General features: G+C 43.9%; 1 protein-coding gene across 1 annotated transcript in view; it reads left to right on the top strand.

Annotated features, from left to right (window-relative positions):
* Positions 1-26780, top strand: part of LOC123518312 — a 301357-nt gene that overhangs the window by 81523 nt on the left and 193054 nt on the right. The window lies entirely within an intron of this gene.

Genomic DNA, 26780 nt, shown 5'->3' with positions numbered 1-26780 from the left:
CTGAGACCTCATCCCCTCCAAATAGTTCGGTCAGCCAAGCTGCTCTGAGTCACAGTGGATGATCAGCTGACATGGAAATTACACGTTACCACCACAGTGAGATCGGCAGCCTACAGACTCTACATGCTGCGCAGACTTAAGTCACTGGGCACACCAGCTGATGAGTTAAAGGGGATATACATCACCTTCATCCTTCCCAAACTTATGTATGCCTCACCAGTGTGGTCTTCCTCCCTCACCTGCACTCAACAGCAACAACTGGAAAATGTCCAAAAGAGGACCTGCAGAATCATACTTGGCCCTGCCTACACTGACTATGATCACGCCCTATCTACCCTCGATCTCCCCAAACTGGCTACCAGACACCAAGCGGCCCTCCTCAAGATGGGTAGAGTCCTACTGCGCTACTCACGGCTACGACATCTCCTTCCCCTGACGCGCCCCAGCCAATCCATGCCACACCACACACAAACTGACCGTTATCAACATAGTTCTATCCTCTCCATGGTGCCAGCTATAAACAGCTAAGTTAAGGTTCTAATCTTAAGTCTCCCTCAATACCCATATGTACATTTTCAGTATGTATGTACTGCTATTACTAATAAACCGTATTATTATTATTATTATTATTATTATTATTATTATTATTATTATTATTATTATTATTATTATTATTACACACACACACACACACACTCGTCATAAACACTATTATAAATCGAAATTTCACTCTTTTGCCTCGCGTATGTGTCTTTGTTTGTGTGTGTGTGTGTGTGTGTGTGTGTGTGTGTGTGTGTGTGTGTGTGTGTGTGTGTGTGTGTGTGTTTCACTGTTTGATCTGCTGCAGTCTCTGACGAGACAGCCAGACGTTACCCTACGGAACGAGCTCAGAGCTCATTATTTCCGATCTTCGGATAGGCCTGAGACCAGGCACACACCACACACCGGGACAAGAAGGTCACAACTCCTCGATTTACATCCCGTACCTACTCACTGCTAGGTGAACAGGGGCTACACGTGAAAGGAGACACACCCAAATATCTCCACCCGGCTGGGGAATCGAACCCCAGTCCTCTGGCTTGTGAAGCCAGAGCTTTAACCACTAAGACACACAGGGTGTGTGTGTTTGTGTGCGCTCCTGCTTGTGTGGATGTTTATCTGTATGTGTTTGTGTGTACGTGCGTCTATCATTGTCTGCGACCGTTTTCCAAAAATTTTACACCCAAGAACAACATTTCACCTTGAAAGATTCTCTCTCTCTCTCTCTCTCTCTCTCTCTCTCTCTCTCTCTCTCTCTCTCTCTCTCTCTCTCTCTCTCTCTCTCTCTCTCTCTCTCTCTCTCTCTCTCTCTCTCTCTCTCTCTCTCTCTCTCTCTCTCTCTCTCTCTCTCTCTCTCTCTCTCTCTCTCTCTCTCTCTCTCTCTCTCTCTCTCTCTCTCTCTCTCTCTCTTCCAGCTGAAGCTTGTTATCCTGCTCTTGTTCCACCTAATCTCTCTGGAATACAAACCCTTACATTAAAAATTCCTATATCGGTCTTGCTTGAAAGTCTACGGTGATGCCTTGCCGAGTTTAACTTAACTCGCTGTATTATGAGTCTCCTTCCATTCATGCATTTATTCTCTCTCTCTCTCTCTCTCTCTCTCTCTCTCTCTCTCTCTCTCTCTCTCTCTCTCTCTCTCTCTCTCTCTCTCTCTCTCTCTCTCTCTCTCTCTCTCTCTCTCTCTCTCTCTCTCTCTCTCTCTCTCTCTCTCTCTCTCTCTCTCTCTCTCTCTCTCTCTCTCTCTCTCTCTCTCTCTCTCTCTCTCTCTCTCTCTCTCTCTCTCTCTCTCTCTCTCTCTCTCTCTCTCTCTCTCTCTTTCACTTCCGGCTGAAGCTTGTTATCCTGCTCTTGTTCCACCTAATCTCTCTGGAATACAAACCCTTACATTAAAAAATTCCTATATCGGTCTTGCTTGAAAGTCTACGGTGATGCCTTGCCGGGTTTAACTTAACTCGCTGTATCACGAGTCTCCTTCTATTCATGCATTTATTCTCTCTCTCTCTCTCTCTCTCTCTCTCTCTCTCTCTCTCTCTCTCTCTCTCTCTCTCTCTCTCTCTCTCTCTCTCTCTCTCTCTCTCTCTCTCTCTCTCTCTCTCTCTCTCTCTCTCTCTCTCTCTCTCTCTCTCTCCTTCTTGGCAGCCGTTGTAGTTGTGGGAGCCTTGCTGATCCGCTTGGGTGAGTTGGGCGCCGTAGTTGTTTGTGAGAGTGTGCAGTCATGCCTACTTGGTGGTGGTGCTATTTCTGCCCCTGCTTCTGTTGTCTCCCTGCTCCGCTCTATGGTTTGCCTCTGTGGTGTTCCCGCCTCGGTACCCCACCACAACCACCACCACCACCACCATCACTCATGCTTAAGGTTGTCCCTCTTTTGTTTCCTCGCCGTCTGTTGTGTCTGCTATTGCATGTTCCTTCTTTTTCGGTTTTATTTTGTGTGTAGTTGAAATATGTTTTTTTCATTTTTTTTTTACTTTGTTTTGTTATCATGTTATCCTTTTTCCTGTTGAATATTTACGGTGTTTTATTTCTTGTTTCTCACTATTTTCTTTTTCCAATTTTTTTTCTATTATCAATACGTCAGAAGTTAATAATTTATAACATCGTTTAATTTTCTCTTTTTCTTTCTTTTTAACAAGGATGGTTTCTCTTCTGTCTTCATTCTTTCTTAAATAATCTTTTTCAATTAAAGTTTTCCTTGACTTTTTGAAGTACTGAGTTCATCATTCTCTCTCTCTCTCTCTCTCTCTCTCTCTCTCTCTCTCTCTCTCTCTCTCTCTCTCTCTCTCTCTCTCTCTCTCTCTCTCTCTCTCTCTCTCTCTCTCTCTCTCCTTTTCTGACAAACACATTTCATCATTCTCTTTCAATTTTAAAAATTTATTTTTGCTCCCCACTCGTCAAACTTCCATTAGATCCTTTCAGAATATCCAAAACTTTTTCCTATACTTATTTTTCTCTCCGTATTTTGTTATCTCAATTTTCTTTCGGCACTCTCTAACTTGTGCAACCCTCAATCTCTCTCTCTCTCTCTCTCTCTCTCTCTCTCTCTCTCTCTCTCTCTCTCTCTCTCTCACGGTAAATTGGATCCAGCGCCTGGTACCCCAAGAGATGCTGGGTCACGTGTTCTTCTGATTGAATTGCCCGCCAACGTTTGCTGCCGCGCTACCACAAGGGAGTATGTTGGGCCCAAGACCTGGTGTGCTTGGGGCCGTGTTTGTTGTGCCACTGCTTCGAAATTGTCCGGAGCCTGTGTGTGTGTGTGTGTGTGTGTGTGTGTGTGTGTGTGTGTGTGTGTGTGTGTGTGTGTGTGTGTGTGTGTGTGTGTGTGTGTGTGTGTGTGTGTGTTAGTCTATCTGTCTCTCTTTCTTTTCTCTCTCTCTCTCTCTCTCTCTCTCTCTCTCTCTCTCTCTCTCTCTCTCTGTCTGTTCTCTTGTGTCCACGGTTCGTTTATTTCATGCCCTTAACAAAACCAGTTTATTAGGTGCGCACACACACACACACACACACACACACACACACACACACACACACACACACACACACACACACACACACACACACACACACACACACACACACACACACACACACACACACACACAGTCGGTCTCTCTCTCTCTCTCTCTCTCTCTCTCTCTCTCTCTCTCTCTCTCTCTCTCTCTCTCTCTCTCTCTCTCTCTCTCTCTCTCTCTCTCTCTCTCTCTCTCTCTCTCTCTCTCTCTCTCTCTCTCTCTTTATTTTTATTTTATTTAAACAAATGCATATACAAAGAACGAGGCTTAAAACCTCACGTTGAGTATGGGATTACTCCAAAAGCCTATAGTATTATTATTTTTGAGAATAACACATTAGTATACTGTACATTAAGACGTTATACATGAAAAATAAATAGATAAATAAAATACACTCCAATACAAAATAATTTCTTTACAATAAATACTACTGCAACATCAGCCGCGACGGGTGCCTGTCTCGCCACTTGTGGACTGCCACTTTCACTTGCTGAGTAGTCATGCTCCTCACTTGGGGAGTGGCTGCCACGAAAATGTTCCACAGCCTTGAGGTCCTGGCTGTGTAGGTGCGCTGGTGTTGGCTTGAGCGAGATCGGGGCACCTGCACTAACTCGTCACTGCGTGCCGCATCTCTGGTGCACCTCTGTGCTGTGTGTGGCTGTAGCCTCAGAGGGTTGAGGTGGGAGACTCTCTGCACTTGAGTCTTGTGGCAGACTACTAGTGCCGATACGTCTCGGCGGTGTTCCAGTGATGTCAGTGGTGCTGGGTGCTGCTCTTCTTCCTCAGTGGTCACGAGTCTCAGGGCTCGCCGCTGCACAGCATCCAGTCTCTGCATGTGGACAGCAGCACTCGACATCCAAGACAAGGCACCATACTCCATACATGGGCGTATCTGCGCCTTGTACAGAGTGAGTGTGCCTCGTGGGTCGAGGGTGTCCGCCATCCTGCGCAGGGCAGAGACTCGGAGAGATGTCTGGCGGGCGATGCCAGCGATGTGGCGGTCGAAGCGCAGGCTGCGGTCCACGCACACGCCCAGGATCTTGATGTAATCCTGGAGCGGCAGGCACTTGCCTCCAAAGCGCAACTTTCCTGAGACTGCGTGTGAGGCGTCTGGAGACCGCGAGATGACCATCGCCTGCGTCTTCTCTGGAGCGAAGTTAACTTGCCACACCTCTCCCCACTGCTCTACCATTCTGAGCTGCCTGTTCAGCTCAGTGACAGCCCGCTGACTGTCTAGGCGGCAGTAAGAGCGGGAGAGTGCAGTCATCAGCAAATGCAGCCACAGATGACAGTTGCTGGAGGAGGTCATCAATGTAGATGTTCCACAAGACTGGGCCCAGAACTGAGCCTTGTGGAACTTATGCCCGGACTGGTGAAGGCCTTGATGACTGCCCGTTGACCACTACTTGGAGAGTCCTGTCCTGGAGGTAGTCTTCGAGCAGCTTTAACAGGTCACCTTGGATGCCCTTGGCGCGAAGCTTTTCAACGAGGCCCGAGTGCCAAACCCTGTCAAAAGCCCCAGCAGTGTCCAGGGCTACCACAAGGGTGTCCAGGCCTTCTTCCAGGGCATCTTGCCAGTCCTGGGAGAGGAGGAAGAGGACTTGCCCACCACTGAGAGCAGCGAGATGGGTCGGTAGTTGGTGGGCTCTGACTTCGAGTTCTTTTTGTGGACCGGGACCACTCGCGCCTCCTTCCATACTGAGGGCCACTTATTTTCTCTCAGGCATGTCGTGAAGACTGTGGTGAGAGGAGCTGTCAGTTCTCTGGCGCAGTGCTTGAGGAGCCGCGGACTGATGTCATCCGGACCCGTGGCTTTGCTCTCATCCACCGCACCAAGCAGCCGCTCTACCTGCTCTTCCGTCACCAGGACGGTGGTGACAGTATTGTCTGTCTCCTGGGCCAGTTGAGGTGCAGGTCGTGCTGGGTCGTCCACCATCATTTTGTTGGCAAAATACGCAGCAAGGAGGGTGGATCCGTCTGGTCTGGTGAGTGGAGGGAGAGCCTCGCGTTGACAAGCTCCTTGTTGTTCTCTCACTAGTCTCCACCAGGTCTTGTTTCCAACACCTGGACCACTGAGCTTTCGCTTTCTGTCCTCCCTCAGCTGATTTTTCGCCCATCTGCAGGTGGATAACATCCTCTTGCATGCTTCCCGGTGCAGTGTCTTGTTTCTGGGTGTTGGGTGGCGTTTGTACCTCACCCAGGCAGCATGTTTGTCCTCGGCAGATGCTCTGCAGCGAAAACCAAACCAGGCTGGGAGATGTACAAACGGCTGGGTACATGCACTTGTTGGAGAGCAAGGAGCCTGGTGGTGAGAGCACGTGCCCTGGCATCAGCATCTCCCACCAGAAGGGCCTCCCAATCCGTGTTCTCTATGTCCTACTTCATGGATGGCCAGTCTGCCTTGTCCCAGAGCCAGATGGTGCGCGGGGTGGCATCTTCTCTCGCCGTCTGCAGCTCTACCTGTGACAGCACGGCAAAGTGGTCTGAGCTACCCACAGGCCCTAACTGCTGGCAGCGGATGCTGGCTTCAGGGAAGTCAGTTACTACAGGATCCAACATCCCTCCCCGCTCATGTGTAGGGAAGGTTACGTGGTTAACCAGGCCCTGTACCACCAAGAGATGGTTGTACGCATCCTGCTTCATGTGTGGGTTCAGGTCCCCCACTAACATTACATGAGAACACTTGTGTCGTTGGAGTAGGGTGTCAGGAAGTCCAGCGGGGCTCGTCCTTGTCTCGGGGGACGGTACATAACACAGAAGAAAAGCCTACTCGTGTCTGCAAGTACCACCCTGATGAATAGTGCCTCTGTCTGGCGAGGTACAGCAACTTCGAGCTCCTGTGTTTGGAGGCCGTCTTTAAAGCAAGCAGCGACACCTCCGCCTGCTCTAAATTCTCGGTCTTTCCTCACCCACGGGGAGTAGCCCGAGATCCTGCCAAACGTCGGTTCAACCTCATCACTCTACCAAGTTTCCGTCACCGCCACCACAATGTTAGCACTTTGTCGCAGCACGAAATTGTGGCTCAGGTCACCGACGTTGGTGCGGAGTCCTCTGACGTTGGCGGAGACCACTGTCAGTTGACAGCTGGGACGCCAGTCTCCTCGCAGCCTCGCGTTGCCGCGGAAGGGAGGCATGGCGGTGAGGCGAGGTGTTTTAGTGTCTGTTCTGCCACATGGAGCTGGAGACGTTCCAGCTGGGATAATGTCCTGGTTGATGTTGCCAGGGGGGCGGGGGGTGGCCTGAAAGGGCTGCTGGGGTGGTGCATTTGTTGACGCGCCAATCCCTCCGTCAGAACCTTGATCAGCATCTTCTCTTGCCTTTGTTCTTGGCGTTCGTCGGCAGTGCGCCTATAACACACCTCAGCTGTGTGTCCGGGGCACAAACAATATTCACATTGTGTCCTTTGCTCTCCCCTGTGCCTCATTGGGTGCGTGGATACCTGTGGGTGAGTCACATGTGGGGGGACAGGTCGCCAGTCAGGTGTGTTAGGTGGCCTCCGGGCCACTGCTGTTTGTAGCGCCGTCGTTGTCGTTGGCTTTTCTTCCGATTGTTGTTGTTGCTGCCGCTGCTACTGCTGTTGCTGCTGTTTGTTACTGCTGCTATTGTTACTTCTCTCTCTCTCTCTCTCTCTCTCTCTCTCTCTCTCTCTCTCTCTCTCTCTCTCTCTCTCTCTCTCTCTCTCTCTCTCTCTCTCTCTCTCTCTCTCTCTCTCTCTCTCTCTCTCTCTCTCTCTCTCTCTCTCATACAATCGATGTTTCAGAGTTTGTATTCCATGAAATAAATCCGTGCTTTCCCCGCCATCAGCAACATACAAAAGTGGGATTCGCTTGGGTTTTGGTGGCCATTGCTGCTTCCATTACTAATCCTTTGCCTCCCTTGTCTTTAGAATCCATATTTTGTCGCGGGTGCTTCTATATTTATTTTACTATTTTTACTTTTGTTTATGATTTTGTGATATTTTCTCTGGTGTTTTTTTTTTTTTTTTTTAGGTGAGGGACTTCTGAAGGTTTTATTATTATAGTGCGGTTTTTTTTTTAGTGTGTGTGTTTTTTTCTATTAATTTACTTCTGTTTCCATGAATATTTCTGGTTTACGTATGGGTTTAGTTACTGTTGTTTTTTTCTTAACTTAGTTTATTTTGTTTATTCATGTATTTATTAACTTTTTTTTGGTTGGTGTAAAACCTACCTTTCACCTCTCGGACATGTTTCAAACTGTGTATTATAACCTGAATTTTTTTTCACATATATTTCTTGGTTTCCATGAATATTTCGTAATTTTTATAGAAATACATATTTTTTTCTCTTTGTTCTCGTACGGTATAATGATAACCTCCCTTTGACAATCCCACATTTTATACTTACAGTACACATTATTCATTAGGAGTGATAACGCAGGATTCGTTGCGACTTAAAGCCAAACACCAACACTTTGTGTCATATTAATTATTTCATCATTTAACTCGGATTTGTGAGCCACAAATCCGAGTTCGATTCACTTACTCATTTACTCACTCACTCACTGGCAGTTGGTGTTATAGTTGTCATAATAATAATAATAATAATAATAATAATAATAACAATAATAATTTGTTAAGTAAAATACATGAAAGTAAAATAGACGAAATGTTTCATGAACTCTCAATAAAATAAATAAACAAGGTTCACACACATATGTCGTATACTCATCTAGCTCCTTAATGAACACACACAATCTATCAACAAGCTATGAGAACCATCTTCATTTGTTTTATTATATTAGCTTCTCTACTGCTCATTCAACATTTTGATACTGTTAGGTTCAACTGATTTTGAGTATCTTCATGTTCTACAATATAGTGACCTCATCCTCCTTCCAGAGAGTAACATTTGGTAATATTGGGGTAAGGGATGTAAGGAGCCATGCTGTATTGCTTCACTTCAGTTGTTTTCTTGCATCTGTCTATGAGAGGGGTGATGTTCTTACCTCCAAGTTTCCTAGAATCCTTCATTATTTCACAAAGTTTATTTTTTAATCCAAGGTTACACTTTCCGTAAGTTCAACGAAAAAACAGATTGAATGAAATAAAACGGCATTGGGTTGGTTGAAAATGTTCATTATTGTTTTTTGTTTAGCAACGTGCATTTATTTGTTACCGCTTCGCTTTTCGCTTTTCTATATTTAGCTTCGTGGCTTTGGTATATGTGACCGTGTTTCCACTAAGTTTTGTTTACGGTGTTTTGAGTTTTAGACGCTTTGCATTTTATTTTTATTTCCAAGCCCGTGTATGTATCCTTTTATCGGGCATATTTTGCGGACATATTTCGTGTGGTAATGCTTTTGTTTTCGTTCATTTCGTCGTTACATATTTTGTTTATATATTTGTTCCCGATGTTTCTTATTTTATCGTTTAGTGCAGCGGTGGAAATTTTACGATGTTTCAATTGCGTTGTCCTGTATCACGTGGGTGTCTGTGTTTGGATCGCTTTTATTGTCTTGTTTTCAGTGCAGGGAGAGGAAGAGGAGAAGCATGAGGAGGAGCTTGAGTGTAAGAAATTCAACACACACACACACACACACACACACACACACACTCTCTCTCTCTCTCTCTCTCTCTCTCTCTCTCTCTCTCTCTCTCTCTCTCTCTCTCTCTCTCTCTCTCTCTCTCTCTCTCTCTCTCTCTCTCTCTCTCTCTCTCTCTCTCTCTCTCTCTCTCTCTCTCTCTCTCTCTCTCGAACAACCTGTGTGTCGATGGTTTGACATTTGCATTGCTATTTCCTGTACCCTGAATTTGCTCGCTTACAAAACGAGATCGACATCGTGTGTGTGTGTGTGTGTGTGTGTGTGTGTGTGTGTGTGTGTGTGTGTGTGTGTGTGTGTGTGTGTGTGTGTGTGTGCTGGCAAACAGTAGTACGTAACGAGGTGACGGGTGACTGCATTTAATTAAGAAAATACCAGTTGGACTTGCAGAGTTGATTCTATTCTCGTTTTTTTTTTTTACATATACAGTAAAGTTCATAGGTGTGCCTGTCTGTAAGGAATGAATACGTGAGTGAGTGAGTTGATGGATAGATGGTGCATTGCTCACCGTACCCAAACCTTATCTCATTTCACTTTATCTCACCTCATCTCGCTTAGCAGGATAGCTTAACATTATTTCCAGTTTCGTATCTACAGCTAGTGGCGGTACTTCTGCTGCTACTACTACTACTACTACTACTACTACTACTACTACTACTACTACTACTACTACTACTACTACTACACTACTACTACCACTACTACTACTACTACTACTACTACTACTACTACTACTACTACTACTACTACTACTACTACTACTACTACTACTACTACTACTTATAGAATGCTACTATGTTCTGTTTTGCCACGATCGATGATAAAAAAGAAACCGTAACATTTCGTCAAGGCAAAAGTAGACAAGGGTGTACTTGGATGACTAGGTAAAGACAATAACGAATCATGCACGCCTGGATTGTCGCCTTGTTCTTCCTTTCATTGAGCACCAACATGAAAACATCTGTGAAGCATCCGTTTTCTTCGCAGATTCTTTGATGTGATACTCAAGATACTCCCACGCGATCCTACTCCACCATTATTACGTCCACCACCTCCACCACCACCACTACTACTGCTTCTATCATTATTACCGCCATTCTACCAGCCATCGTCCATCCCTTCCTCCCACGTTTTCTCGCCTTCATTACTGCCATTACCATCAACACAAACTTCCATCAGTAGTCCCACTCTATCATTTCTCTTACAATTACTCGCTGTGGGTTGTTGTGCTCTTTAACGCTGCGGAGTTTCCTCAGGAGTGTATTTTAAAGGCCGTAGTAAAGACGAGGCGTGCTTTAACCGGTCCTTTTTCCACATTGATGGTGAAGAATCCTTGTTGATCTGTTACTGGAGTCCTGAAAGTATTCTGAAGAATTGTAATAATGTCCACTCTAAAATCTGTGGAAAGTTGTCGAAGTAAGACTATGAAATGTTCGAGAATTCTGTTTTTCGTTTCTACCATCTACCACCACCACCACCACCACCACCACTACCGCAATCAATAGCATCTCCACTACCACACTGCCACCAGTCTTGTCACATAACCACCAGGCTGCCACCATTGCTGCCCCATTCTTTATCTCCTGCACTTCCACCACCACCACCACCACCACTACCAACACTAACGCCGCCGCCGCCACCACCAGCAGGGAGCCGCCATCTCCGCCATCATCACCGCCAGCACTCACTCCCCTCGCAGATGACATCATTACGCAGGAAACAGACCGTGAATGATGCGCCGCGCGTTCAAGACCCGTGAATGTGGAAAGAGAGTGAGGTGGAAAGAGACAACCCTTTTACTCATCACGGACATAAACTCTATACAAACTCTGCGCACTGACGGACTTTATACTCGCACTCGCAGTTAAACAGGACATGAATGACAGACGCGGAGGTGGAACGAGAGAACACAGAGGAGCGCGAGATGGAAAGAGACGAGCCTATAACAGCTCTCATCACAGACATAAACTCTGCGTATATGAACTCTACACACTGACACACTATAAGCTTGCACGCACAAGTTGAGCATACCATGAATGATAGAAATAAAGTTAAAAATATGTGTTTATTGTAGGGAAATTATTGTGAAAAAGACAAACCTTTTACTCATCTCGGACTGAACGAACTCTACATATAAACAGATATTATACTTGAAGAAACGAGTCAATGATACAGTCAAAGGTAGGAAAGAGATCTACACAGGAGGAGAAAACGCACAATAACTGAGTTTTATACTTTAGTGAGTGAAACAGATCACGAATGAGATGGAAAGAGAGAGAGAGAGAGAGTCAGAGTCAGAAGCAGTTTATTCATTAGAGACTGAACTCGATACACTAATCTAAACTTCCTCCATGCATCAAGCACTTCAGGTCCTCATTGCATTCAGCTATAACTTTCTTTTCTCATTACACACCACAACGTTAGACATGGATATGGATAGATAGACTTACGTAATGGAAGACGCTCGAACTTCACGCTCCATAAAGAAAGGATTGCCATAAACACACTTGTACACTTAAGTCACACCAATCTCACGTATTTCTTCTTTAAAATACTTATCACGCTTGACAGGTTAATGGATAGATAGACTTACGTACTCTTATCTGCAGTAAGGCTCTCCATCCCCTCCGTCTGGTTTAACACCCTACGCCCATCAGTCTGCAGCTGCCGCTACCCCGCTACACCATCACCATTACCGCTCACCATCATCACCGCCACCAAAACGCTTTCTCGACATCGGCCTCTCCACGATGAATAAATTACCATAACTTGTCTTCGCTCACATCTTCTCTCCTCCTGTTTCTCCTTCTCCTCCTGCTGCTGCTTCTCTTCCTGCTCCTCTGTCATCCTCTTGTTTTTTATCCTCCTCCTCCTCCTCCTCCTCCTCCTCCTCCTCCTCCTTCTGGTCCTACTCTTGGTCCTACTCTTCTTCCTCCATCTCGTCTCTCTCCTCCACATCCTCAACACAGTACGAAAAGTTGTAATATCTCTCTCTCTCTCTCTCTCTCTCTCTCTCTCTCTCTCTCTCTCTCTCTCTCTCTCTCTCTCTCTCTCTCTCTCTCTCTCTCTCTCTCTCTCTCTCTCTCTCTCTCTCTCTCTCTCTCTCTCTCTCTCTCTCTCTCTCTCTCTCTCTCTCTCTCTCTCTCTCTCTCTCTCTCTCTCTCTCTCTCTCTCTCTCTCTCTCTCTCTCTCTCTCTCTCTCTCTCTCTCTCTCTCAGGATGTTTTGATTTCGTTTACCGTTTAGGTTAAGTGACAAACCGCCTCACTAACACAGAAATGTTTGTGTGCTTTGGTTTTGTACACTATCTCTCTCTCTCTCTCTCTCTCTCTCTCTCTCTCTCTCTCTCTCTCTCTCTCTCTCTCTCTCTCTCTCTCTCTCTCTCTCTCTCTCTCTCTCTCTCTCTCTCTCTCTCTCTCTCTCTCTCTCTCTCTCTCTCATCAGATTATATACCACGAAATATTTAAAGTTTTCTGTATTGACTGTAAAAAAACAATCGAATTACTAATGTCTGTGTTACTGTACGTGTGTATGTGTGTGTGTGTGTGTGTGTGTGTGTGTGTGTGTGTGTGTGTGTGTGTGTGTGTGTGTGTGTGCGTGTGTGTCTAGGAGCCCCCTGCCGCCTCGTTTCAGATGACATTAGCATATTGCGCTGCCCGTTTTATTGTTTAGTCCCCACTCAGGGCCCCGAGCGTTACTGAAACGGGTCACCGCGTTGCAAAGAGTTTAAAGGTGTAGGCGTGCCTCCCGATGTGCTCTATTTTTAGTACGGCATGCATTTACTTTTTCGGGTTTGCGAGCTTGTGGCTACTCGCGAGGGCTGTTTGTGAGTGGGATGGACGTGTGTGTGTGTGTGTGTGTTGGTGTTTGTGTGGATTATTGGGTGTGTATGGGTGTGTTGGTGATGTCATTGGTTTCGTTATTTGTACTGGTATTTGTAGTATGTAATAGTAATAGTGTTATTCTATTCCTATGGCTTGTAATGTTTCTGCACAGCCTCCATAATTACCACTACCATTTCTACCACCACTACTCTAATGTTCTTGCTACTACTACTACTACTACTACTACTACTACTACTACTACCACCACTACCACTGCATCACCACTATCACTTCTACTACCACTAGCACCACCACAGTACTACTACTACTACTACTACTACTACTACTACTACTACTACTAAGATAAGTGATGATATGATGATAATAATGATGGTGTTAATTCCTGTACTGCCGCCACCACCGCCACCACCAATACCATCAACACCACCACCACCACCATTATTATCATGTCACCGAACCGCCGTCCTTCCGTTAATTAATTGTCACCAAACATCAAAACACATTGGCTCATTATGACGTGATGACCCGATCCTTGATGATAATGTTGCCAGGTCCAATCAGAAAAGGGGAGTGATGTTCCGAGTTGTGACATGGAGAACATATGACATTTCAGGCATGGACATGGAAGAGGGCCTGCTTTTGTCAACCCTTTCACTGCTATATATTTTTTTTTTCGCTTCCAGTTAGCAATATTTATATCTGATGAATTATTGTGTAGGTAAAAAAAGACTTCACATTTTGCCATTTTGCGTTTTGGTACGTTTTTATTCTTGATTAATTGCGACTCTGAGAAATCTTCACTTGTTCTACAGACACTTCCAATCATTGAACTGACAGAAGATTGCAAAATGTGTTCTTTTTAATCCTTTATTTTTACAGATCCCTATAAATATTTTCTAATGCTCGGAATTGTTTCACATCGCATACCACCTCTCTCTCTCTCTCTCTCTCTCTCTCTCTCTCTCTCTCTCTCTCTCTCTCTCTCTCTCTCCTTCCTTTTCAGGTTGGTTTAATTGATACAGGGTTCACGTCTCGTCTTCCCCAGTTCGTCCCTTCAGACCACATTTACTGCAAACAAGCTAGTCAATATTTGCACTTGTAATTAGATAACGTTACTAACTTCCTGCTTATTAATGATGACCAGGGAAGTTTCAGATAAGAACAGTAATTCATCATGGACTAATTTTGTTATACGTTATACATATTCACTTAATCCATATACTACATTTATTTTTCTTCTACATCAATCATTTTTTATTATACCAAGTAATCAGTTCTGTCAGTTCCATCAGTATATCTTTTAAAAATAATCATGAACCTATTAATCTATCAATCTGTTAATCATTCAGTCGGTCAGTCGGTCAGTGAATTAGTTAGTCAATCGTCCTGTCAGTTAGTTATTCAATTTACAAAGTATTCAGTCAATTCATCACGCAATACTCAGTCAATCATCCTTTCCGTCAGTCTTCAATATTCTACTCTGCACCTCACCATACCACTCTTCACACGCATCCTCAACCTTTTCTACCCGTCCCTATCAACCCTTTGTTCGTAATTAAGTATTGCACGGTCAGTTCGCTTTACGCACGATAACATTATTTAGAAGGTTAATCGTAATGCATTTACCACGCAGCGTGAACTGTGCAGTGACAAACAGACTTTTACAATGCGTCACTATTGTTTATTGCCAGCTCTCTCTCTCTCTCTCTCTCTCTCTCTCTCTCTCTCTCTCTCTCTCTCTCTCTCTCTCTCTCTCTCTCTCTCTCTCTCTCTCTCTCTCTCTCTCTCTCTCTCTCTCTCTCTTTATTTAAACATCATCTTACACTGAGTTACACCATGTTTTTTACAGTATGTCAGGTAATGATAGAGATTTAGACATAAAGCTCCTTGTGTTGGCAAGGAACTGTTTTAAACGTCTTTTTAACGTGAATATATTGTTTTGACACCTCACATCACTGCACTTCACTTCACAGCACTAGCCGGGTAGGGAGCGCGCTTCTCCAGACATTGGCGGCCACTTTTGTCTAGTGAGTTGATAGTCCCGTTACCTCAGCAGGCGTGGCCACCGTGAAATGATTCCACAGGCCCGCTTCCCTGGCTCTGAATGTTCGCTGGTGTTGTGAGGAGCGGGAGAGAGGCACCAGTACCTGCTGGTCTCCATCCGCTGCTTGCCTCGTATTTCTCCCGGGTGGGTGTGGCGGCAGGCTGAGGCGGGAGAGGTAAGGTGTGTGCAGCACTTGAGCTTTGTGGCACACCGTCAAGGTTGCCACGTCCCTCCGGTGCTCCAGTGACGTGATACTTGCCACGCTCTCCTCATCTTCCCCCAATAGACGAAGAGCGCGCCTCTGTATCACGTCGAGCCGGCTGGTGTGGGTATGGGCGCTGGACATCCATGTCAAGGCATCGTACTCCATACAGGGATGGATTTGTGCCCTGTAGAGTGAGGATACCTCGCGAGTCCAGACTGCCAGCCATCCTGCGCAGGGCTTACACACGCTGAGAGGTCTGGCAGGCTACAGACGTGATGTGGGTGTCGTAGCGCAGCTCACGATCCATGGTGACTCCCAGGATCTTGATGTGTTCCTGGAGAGGCAGCTGCTCGCCCTCAAACCGTAGTTGTCCTTCCACGGTCTGAAAGGCGGCAGGGGATCGTGAGATGACCATGGCGTGTGTCTTGTCCGGCGCGAAGGTGACTTGCCACACCTTCCCCCACTCTTCTGCTGCCTTCAGCTGGCGATTGATGTTGGCCACGGTACGCTGGCTGTCCTGGCGGCAGTAGGAGAGGGAGATTGTGCAGTCGTCGGCGTAAGCCTTGACTGCAGGAAGCTGGCGCAGGAGATCGTCTATATAAACATTCCACAGGACTGGGCCAAGCACTGAGCCCTGTGGAACTGACGCTCCTATATTGGTGGGTGATGAGGTCCGCCCATTGACGACGACTCGAAGCGTCCTTCCTTGGAGGTAATCTTCGAGTAGCTTCAGGAGACCGCCGTCGATGCCCTTAGCTTGGAGCTTAGTCAGAAGACCCGCATGCCACACTCGGTCATAAGCTCCCGCGATATCAAGGGCCACTACGAGCGTGTCCAGGCCTTCGTCAAGGGTGTCCTGCCATTCCTGGGAGAGTAGGAGAAGGAGATCGGAAGTAGATCGACCTGGCCGGAACCCGAACTGGTGGGGTGAGAGAAGCTGGTGTTCATTCAGGTGCTGCCATATGACGGTTGCCACCAGTTTCTCGAACACCTTACCCATCACAGACAGCAGGGAGATGGGTCGGTAGTGCCTTGGGTCAGACTTGGACCCTTTTTTATGCACAGGGACCACGTATGCCTCTTTCCAGGATGCTGGCCACTTTTTCTCTGCCAGGCAGGTAGAAAAAATGGCAGCAAGAGGCACTGACAGTCTCTGCACATTCTCTCTCTCTCTCTCTCTCTCTCTCTCTCTCTCTCTCTCTCTCTCTCTCTCTCTCTCTCTCTCTCTCTCTCTCTCTCTCTCTCTCTCTCTCTCTCTCTCTCTCTCTCTCTCTCTCTCTCTCTCTCTCTATCTATCTATCTATCTATCTAGGTCAGTTAGAAAATCATTCACGTTCCCTTTCTGTCTGTTTGTCGATTTGTCAATTTTCCTGTACATCTTTGCATCTTTAAATATATTCTAGTCTGCCTGTATCTCTTTTTGCTCGAACTCACACACACACACACACACACACACACACACACACACACACACACACACACACACACACACACACACACACACACACACACACACACACACACACACACACACACACACACCGTGTATATTCAAGCACCTGGTCGGAAATGCTGTTCACAGTGCAGCGTTTCTTGTCGCGCGGCTTATACACTCAACTTCCGGACTCCACAGAAACAGCTCCTGCTAATGAACGTGTGGCGGATACACATGTTGGCTGGTGGGCCGCCTCCTGCCTATACTGTTGGCGCTCGAGGCATGATGTAGCGTTGAATACCTTTGTAGCAAAATGTAAACTGCAAAGGTTTTCTTGCTTACCAGAGTAATCATCTTGTTCGGGCTAAGTATTTGAGTTTTGTTCTGATTCGTGTTCTTCAACCTTGTGATTTTATTCGATTACAATGTGAGGCTTTGGTAGATGTTACTTTAGTTTTTAAGAAAGCTTTCATGATTTTGTTGATTCTTTTGCGAGGTTCTCCTTAATTGATGGGAAAGCCTCCATGACAGCACGACCAATGATCTCTGGGTAAATTTCGAGAGTTTCACCACATTCTCTTTTCTGGACGAAACAAATTTTTTCTGGTAAATTTCGGCTTGCTTTTAATTAATTTACCACTTTTTTTTGGCGCAAATCACCCAGTTTTTTTTTATCACCTCCCAAACCTAACCCAACCCAACCCAACCTAACCTAACCCAACCCAACCCAACCCTAACCTAACCTAACCTTACCCAACCCAACCCAAAACCTAACCTAACCCAACCCAACCCAACCCAACCTAACCCAAACCTAACCTAACCCAACCCATCCCAACCTAACCTAACCTAACCCAACCCAACCTAACCCAAACCTAACCTAACCCTACCCAACCCAAACCAAACCAAACCAAACCTAACCTAACCTAACCTAACCTAACCTAACCCAACCCAACCCAACCCAACCCAGCCTAACCTAACCCAACCCAATGCAATCCAACCCAACCCAACCTAACCTAACCTAACCTAACCTAACCTATCTCATGAGGTGGGTAAAAAACACTTCCCTGTACGTACAGTCTCGGTGACAACTAGAACACTGCACCGCAGTAGATAGAACGCCGTGATTACGTAAAAACTGTACGGATTTAGCAGAGTCCTCGAAAAACTCAGCGATAACTTTGAAGTAATGGAGTTCACAACCTGCACAGTGGGATCTTGCCTCAAACTGAATTCAAATTCATACCGCGAGCCTCAAGGTCACCATGACTGGTTGAATAAATTATGATTTTTTTTCATTGGCCGCCGGTTCACTTTCAAAAGGAAGTAACCAATCAGCGGAAACAATAGCTCAAACAAAACGAGTCAATAATGTTGGCCCGCACGCTAGCCGCTGCCCTGGGTCGAGCAGCTCTCGCGACAGTCTGCCTCTCTTCTATTGACTCGGGAGTGAGATCGCCAAAAATACGATTAAATCTTTTAAATTCGGTATCGCCATTATAAATAAGTTGCGCCTTATAAATATGGGATTCAAAATACTCGTAATGAGGAGCTCTATCTCTTGAGGTGGGTAAAAATCACCTAGTGGAATGTGGTGAAACACTGGAATAATACCGATCTCTGTAGTCCTTAGAAATAATCCTTAATAGAGAACTGCCTTTGAAATATTGATCATTACTTATTTCATAATGGCTGGAAAATATTTAAACTTACTTTGTTTATAATAGTAATCGAGTGTATGAATACTGCTTTCAGTGAGGTATTACAATATATATATTTTTTAAAAGTTTGCACTTGTTTATTTTTGTAAGATATTTTATTTGTCTAGGGAATAGAGATTTACTTCACGCCTTTATATTTTCAAACTCAAGAATCGATGGTTTGTATGCAAGTTTGATGCGGAGCGAGAAGAGAGAGGGATTATGAGGGAAGGGTTGTATAGCAGTTGTGCGAAGAGGGTAAGACAATTTGAAAAGTTTAGGAAGTGTCAAGGTAGAATAATAAACTATTTCAGCGATGGCGTAGACCCGGGAGTTCACTTCACTCTGTGTTTGAGTTTCTACGCAGTAAAGTTGTATAATTGGATTGAGTGTTATCCATTAGCCGTTGTGGGGTGTTAATTTTCTTGATGCTAGAAGTAGGTCACTAAGTGGAATGGGTTAATTAAGGCGACATTATGGAGAGTAAGGAGTGTCTGGCCATCTCCCGTCCTGCCATTAGCGTACACGTAATCGGGTAATGTAGCCAGACACAGCATCACATGGAGGAAAATATAACAGTATGATGTTACGGAGCTACATTTTTTTTTCATTTGTGGCTTTGAAGAAAGATAGATAAGTTAGCGCCGTAAATATGAATCCTTTGTAAATATTCTTGCTACCGTGTTATGAATATTATATTTGTTTTTTGTAAGAGAGCTAACTAGCTAAGGACAACAAAAGTGATCATACAAAAACGCCCACTGAGATGTCAATTTCCGAGCAGGTCCGAAAAAGTTTGCCTAAAAAATTAAACAAATGTCTTGAAAACTCCCTCTTCAAATGAGTTCAGGCCATAGGTAGGTGGAAATAAAGAAGCAGGCAGGGAGTTCCAGAGTTTACCAGAGAAAGTACTGAAGTGAATTCCACTTAGGACTCAGATAGATAAATTCCAGTGAAGTAAATTCCACTCAGGTTCTTAAATTCCTTTCAAGTAAATTCCTTCCAAGTAGATTTCCGCCAAGTAAATCCTACTCAAGTAATTCCACTCAAGTAAATTCCTTCCAAGTAATATCCACCAAGGTAAGATCCTCCTTAGTAAACTCCTCAAGTAAATACCAGCTGAGTAAATTTCGGCCAATAAATTCCCTTTCAAGTGAATTCCAGTTAAACAAATTCTAGGCAGGTAAACTCCTGCCAGATGCAGTTCAAAATATTCATGTCGATATTTGCTGTGTGGTGCTTTTTTTTTTGTGGGGGCGGGGGGAATATTTTCTTGATGGTATGAATAAGAATACTGGTGTGTGGCAGAGAAGGTCCCCTGAAAGAAAAACGATTGTGTTACCAAATTTTGTGCAGGGCATGGAGAAATGAAGGAAGATCGGTAAACAACTTTTTCTTCCCAAGCTATTGGCACAAGACAGCAGCGGCTCGGCACACACACAGCTGTCATTGTCTCCTGTCAACAGCTTGAGATAAAAGCTGCGTTCTATCCGTCTTTTCCACCTTATCTAATATCTCATAATACTGTTGTCTTCAGGGGAGCTTACTGTACCACATGCCACTTTAATATTATCGTTTTCTTCTCATTCTTTGTTGGTTTTTATCAATGCAATAACCTTTCAAGTGAAATATTTTGCTGTCAGCTTCTCGGGTGTAATGTGTTCTTTGTATAGTTTGATATCCTAATCCGTTTGTATTGCCGGATATCAATGTGTTTTCTACGCCTATAAGAGTATCAGAGAATCCGTGTTGACGCAGCCAGACCTGATGGAGCAAGTGCGTTACGACCTTGGGGAATTAAGAATTAAAGAGTAAATTATCATTGTGTTTTGTCCGGTTCGTGCATCCCAGAACTGGCCCAGTGAACTAGTTTTTTTTATTTTTTTAACCTTCATCTTTTTTTATGTGTAAGTTCTACTCCGTGATTAGGTTGTTTTGTTTCTGGAATGAAATGCGGAGAACAATGGAGAAATGCAGCCTAGATTTTTTTTTGTTCTTTTGTTTATTAGTTCCGGAGCAGCGTGACTCGTTCTAATTGCGACATCATCATCATCATCATCATCATCATCATCATCATCATCATCATCATCATCATCATTATCATCTAGCAACAACAATGAATAATACCACCACAACAACAACAACAACAGCAACAACAACAACGACGACAATGACAAAACCACACCACCACCACCACCACTACACCACTACCACACTACACCACCACCACTACCACCACCACCACCATCACCACTGTTCACCACCTACTACACCACTACTACTACCACCACTACCACCACTACACCACCACCACCACCACCACCACCACCATAACATCACCATTACTACCACCACCACCACCACCACCACCACCACCACCACCACCACCACCACCACTACTACCACCATCACCATTACTGTTCTACTACTACTACTACTACTACTACTACTACCATCACCATTACTGTTCTACTACTACTACTACTACTACTACTACCAACACCACCACCAGCACCACCACAACAACCACTACAACTACTACTACTGCTACTACTAATACTAATACTAATACTGTTTAGCTACAAACAAACAAAAACAACATTTTTCTAGTGCGTAACAATTTATATCGCTTCTCAGAAACTTCTGAAAAAGGCATCACGTTTTTTACATTCGCAGCACGACGACTGTCACTCACATCACTGCCTATCCTTTAGAGCGTCTGTCTAAACTCGAGATGGGGACGGAACCATGAGACAAACAGATCATACAAAAACAAGACCTTGGATTCACGAAAATGATGTAACATATATGCTCTGATAATATATACATTTACACATATAGATAAATAAACGTATATAGGTAAAAGAAGAGACCAAATATACAGAAACATAGATACATAAAATACAAATTACCATACAAGCACTGATCACTCACCTTAACATTTCCTTAGCTGAGACACACAGTGAGACGAACATGTAACAAAACAGATATTTCTCGCTGCACTGGGAGAGAGCCTGATGCTGGAAAAATCCGTCTTCCCTGCAGTGGGATGCGTGAGGTGCCTTCTGCAGCAGGTGTGTCCCCTCCTCCTCCTCCTCCTCTTCCCTCGCTCCGTCTCCCCCACCTCCCTCGTCTCCGTGCCTTTCCAGCGGACACACTTGCCCCTCACGGAGTTAAAGTTTTAGCCGCTCACTACACTCTCCTCAGGCAGGCAAACTCCGGCTGTTCTTGAAGTCGTAAAAAGAAGGAAAACCGAGATCTTATTGCATCTCCGAGGGAACAGCGACGTGTGGACGTGTTGGAAGCTGGCTGTGACTTTGCTGTGACCATGCACTCTTCTCCACCTTCAATCTTTCCCCTTACTTTCATACATGCATACCTACATACATATACATACATAACTTTTCTCTCGCTTGTAGGTAAAGGTGGGAGGTTCGATTCAGGGCGTGGCAAGGATAGTCAGTAGTGGTGCGATGGGCTGAGTGGATGAGTGGGTGGTTGGTGAAGTGGTATTAGGAAAGGGTCTAGTGGTATTGCCTGGAAGGGAAGTACGTGAAGAAAAACACAAGAAAAGGGTTGGCCATTATCTGCTGACTAACTTAGTGGTTGATTCACTGATTGGTAAAGTGACGTAATGTATGTATGGTGTACTGCTTGAGTGAATAAGTGAATCTGCTACTATTACAATATTGGTAGAGTGAACGAATGAATGAATGAATAATAATGACTGACTGATAGACTGAATGAATAACGAATCGACTGACTAACTAAATGATAGAATGAGTGAATGAACGATCCTCTGCCTGACTGACATAATGCATGAATAACAGATTGATTGACTAACCAGCTGGGAGAATGAATGAATGAATAAATGATAAATTGACTTCCTACTTGCCTGTCTGTCTGATTACCTGATAAAACTAATTACAGAATAACGAACTAATCGACTGCTAATTGGCAAACGGATTGAAGTACAAAGAATGGTATTGAAAATCACGGTTCAGCCACTATCCTTCACCACCACCACCATCACCACCACCACCACCACATCGTCTCCCTCGTGTCTCCGGTGCGTTCTGTGTGAAGGTGAATCCAATAAGGAGGTCTGACATTCACCCCTCTTGACATGTGACACTTAGTGCTTGAAATTGCCATTGCTGAATACTCGCAACGCGCGATCAGAAGTGAAGGATTGAGTTCAGAGTTTGAATACGCGGAGGAGGAGGAGGAGGATCAGGAGGAGTAGGACGAGGAGGGTATGGATGATTGCGACTAGTATGCTATGTGAAGTATCTACGTCTCTCTCTCTCTCTCTCTCTCTCTCTCTCTCTCTCTCTCTCTCTCTCTCTCTCTCTCTCTCTCTCTCTCTCTCTCTCTCTCTCTCTCTCTCTCTCTCTCTCTCTCTCTCTCTCTCTCTCTCTCTCTCTCTCTCTCTCTCTCTCTCTCTCTCTCTCTCTCTCTCTCTCTCTCTCTCTCTCTCTCTCTCTCTCGTATTGTTTCAGCTCGACGTAGGAACAAGATTGAGTTAATCGGCTTCACCAATACTAACGAACGTATCACGGAACGAACGAAACCCTTTGACGATTCTCTTTGTTTTCACTGAGTCGATTGTGCAGTTTTTGTCAAGTTTCAGTATTCATCGTTCGAAATATGAGGAACATCGTAATTGATAATCAGATTTTGAGTTAGCCTTGTTGTGATGCCGAGTGAAATATCATTGTTTTGTTTTCCCTCTGCATTGCACTTAACGTAGGATGGGCAGAATCCACATAGAGAAAAATCGCTTTATAAATATCCCTTCAAGTTTTAATTGAAAAGATAGCATCACAGAATATAGCAGAAAGATAGAATTTATTTAGTTTTCTTTTGTCTGTGTTTTACTTTAGTAATGCAAGGCTTTAGAGAAATAGTGCAACAATAGAAAGTACATTGAAACCCGTTTTCCATATCATATCCTTTGAGATTCCAATTAGTAAGAAGCATTACTATGAATGATAAACATGAATTATACTTCGCCTTCTTTTAACTCCTTTTACTTAACAAAGGTAACATTTTAAGTAAATGATTCAACAAAGAAAACTACATTTAAAGAAAAATAGACCATTTATATAATATATCCTATGAAATTGCAATTTATTAAATGCTTTTTATAGATAATAAATCTAAATTTCACTCATTCTTCCTTTACCAGTGTTTTACTTTACTAAGGCAAGATTATATGGAAAGAAGGCATCAACAGAAGGTCCATTAAAAATACCTTCCATGTATTTCCTGAGATTCCAATGAAAAGAGAGAGAGAGAGAGAGAGAGAGAGAGAGAGAGAGAGAGAGAGAGAGAGAGAGAGAGAGAGAGAGACGTACATTGTAATAAAAAAGAGAAAAAAGAAACAATAAAAGAGAGTTCATTAGTTAGATAACGGAACTTTGACTTTATTGAGCCTTCCTCTATTTACGTCAAGATTAGCGGAGGCTGCATTGTAAGAAAAGAAGATAACTATAACAAGTAGCTAATAACTTTAAGGTTGTAGTGTGGCAGATTAGAAAGGTCAAGTCATTTTTAGGTGACATTATAGAGGAAGGAAAGAATTAAATGAAAACACATCAACAGATAGTTAGTTAAGGATAATGAAACAGGAACAACAATGAATGTAGAGGGAACTTGGCTGGACGTGTGATGGATGAGGATACTGACAGTGGTTGTTATGGTAGTGGTGGTGGTGATTTGTTTATGCAGTAGGTGAGAAGTGTAGTGGGTGGGAACTGTCTTAATTGGGGGAGAATAACTTGTTGATGTTCCGGTCTCAGTCATCTCAGCTTCTGTGTGTCTGCCTTTTCTCTGTCTCTCACTCACTCTGTCCTTGTCTCTGCTGCCTGTATCTGTTGGTCTACTCATATCTCTCTGTCTGTCTCTCTATTTGCCTTTCTTCCCTTCTTTTCTGTCGTTCTTTCTTTCTCTTCCTCTCTCTTCTCTCTCTCTCTCCTCTCTCTCTCTCTCTCTCTCTCTCTCTCTCTCTCTCTCTCTCTCTCTCTCTCTCTCTCTCTCTCTCTCTCTCTCTCTCTCTCTCTCTCTCTCTCTCTCTCTCTCTCTCTCTCTCTCTCTCTCTTTCACTTCCGTATAGCTATATTGTTGTAACCAAAATCTTAAAAAATAAATATAAGGTTTTTGTGCTGCATTGTTTATATTTAATTTCTTTTACAGCATTTCTAGAGAAGAAATTAGGATTGGGTCTGAAAAGTTACCTCCACTTTTACAGCTTAAGAACAACAAAACTTTAAAAGAGGTTTTTGTGAAGAAGAAATGGAGGTCATTGTATAGTTTCAAGGGAAATTGATATTTCTCTACTCCTTTAAAGTATCAAAGTTAGAAAACTAGGAGGAGGAAGAGAAAGGAAAGAGGAAGACGACGAGGAGGAGGAAGAGAGTTGAAAGAGGGAGACGAGAAGGAGGAGGAGGAGGAGGAGGAAGAAGAGAAAGAGAAAGAGGAGGAGAAGGAGGAGGAGGAGGAGGACGAGGAGCAGAGAAGAGAAAGAGAAGGAGGAGGAGAACAAGAATAAAGAGCATAAAGAAGAGGAAGAAAAGCAAAGATCAAGAAGAGGAAGAAGCAAAGGTGATGGTATTGGACTTTTAAAGGAACTACAATACTGAATGCACTCGCTCTACTGGCGCCTTTGTCTCGGGCAGTGTCAGGGTTCCAGTGACCTCCAGGGCTGCTTATTCCAGAGCAAGAAATGATTTTAGTCACTCACACGAGCAAGCAAGAAAGTGATTGTGTTTATACAGAATAGAAGGAAAGTACTTCTCAAAACGTAAGAAGAACAAAATAAGAAAGTAACAGCAACAACAATGATAAAATGAAAATATGGCACCGTTTGATTGCAATAAAAATTAAAGCACAAAAAAAGAAAATAAAATATAAAGAAAATAACAACAACAACAACTATTACAACAAAATGAGAAGAAATAAGTAAGTAAATCGAAAAAAAACGCAAGATAGAAGAAAGTTGGGAGAAGTAGGAGGGCGAAGAAGAGAAAGGTGACATGAAAGAGCGGAAGAAAGAGGAGGACAAGCAGCAGCAGCTGGACCAACAAGCCGAGCAGCGCCTGGCTGTGGTGTGGTGCGAGCAGTGTGTGGCAGACGCGGACAAGAGTGTCAGTGAGGCCCGGCCAGTTGGCTCCCGGGGCTGACACTCTGGTTTAGGCGTGTAGCCCTTGATTTATGAAGCGATTAGGGCTTGGTTCCGGTTTTTCTCCTTCTTTCCTTTCCTTTATCTCCATATTCTCGTCTTTTTAATTTACTATCCTCTCTTTATTTCTTCAGCTTTTCCTGGCACACTTTTTTATCTTTCGCCTGCTGGGCTGTATTTTTTTCTTTCTCCTTTTCGCCTTCAGTATTTCTCGTCAACTTGCTTCCTTTTGTTTTTGTTTTTCAGCTTTTACGTACCTCTATTTGGTTTCTTTCTTTTTTTCACTTTCTTCCAGTTCCTCTTTTATTGTCTTTTTATTCATTTATCTTGCTTTCTTTTTAATTTATTTGGTGGCTCGTTGGTTAGGTGACTAGCACGCTTGGCTCACCACCGAGAGGTCCCGGCTTTGAATCTTAGGTCAGCAAAGAAGAAATGAGTTAGTCTTCTGTCACGCTGTAGCCTCTGTCTTGGCAGCCGCGGTGAGTGGCTAGGTGGACGTAAATCAGGAAGTTGTGACACTGCTTGCCGCCAGGAGTGAAAGGCTAGGAATCATACACTCGTGACTTGTTCATGTGATTTTGTTTTTTATTTTTTTTAGATTTGCTTGCCTCTTAACTGCATATATATCATAAAGCTATTTTACTTTAATTCATTGCTATACCTATTCATCCTGTACTTTCCTTTCTTTTCTTTTTACTTAACTTGTCTATTCTGTTCACCTCTTTTATACCGAGTCTTTCTTTCCTTTTGTTAGTAAACTCTAGAACTCACATCCTGATTTTATATTTCTTTCTGCTTATAACAAACTCTTTCCAGAGGAACGTTTCAAAACAGTTTCTCGTCATTTCAGTTATGCTTTTTGGACGATTCTGTTTGAGAATTGGCATCTTCAGTGGGCCTTTCTTTTTTTACATTTTTTTTTCGTTGACCTTGGCCAGAACCTTTCTAACATGAAATAACCTATATATATTTTCTTAACTTCCTTCCGTTTCCTTATTTTCCTCTTCTTACCTTTATTTCCTTTTGTAACTTTTTTTTTGTATTTTTTTCTGCTTCACGTGTCTAATCCTCTCGTTACGTTTCCTTATTTTCTTTTCTTTCACACATTTTCTTCAGCAGTGTTTATGTTTGAACCTTTCTTATTTACATATAGAATTGTCATTTGTTAGTTTTATAGTGGGATGAGCGTTAAGAGTTACTTGACCTTTGATGTCAGCATACTAGTCACACCACGTCATTCAGTCAGTCAGTCAATCAATCAGTCAGTCACT

Source organism: Portunus trituberculatus, chromosome 43, assembly GCF_017591435.1.
Source record: "Portunus trituberculatus isolate SZX2019 chromosome 43, ASM1759143v1, whole genome shotgun sequence".
Taxonomy (NCBI): Eukaryota; Metazoa; Arthropoda; class Malacostraca; order Decapoda; family Portunidae; genus Portunus; species Portunus trituberculatus.
This window is presented reverse-complemented; position numbering and strand designations above follow the sequence as displayed.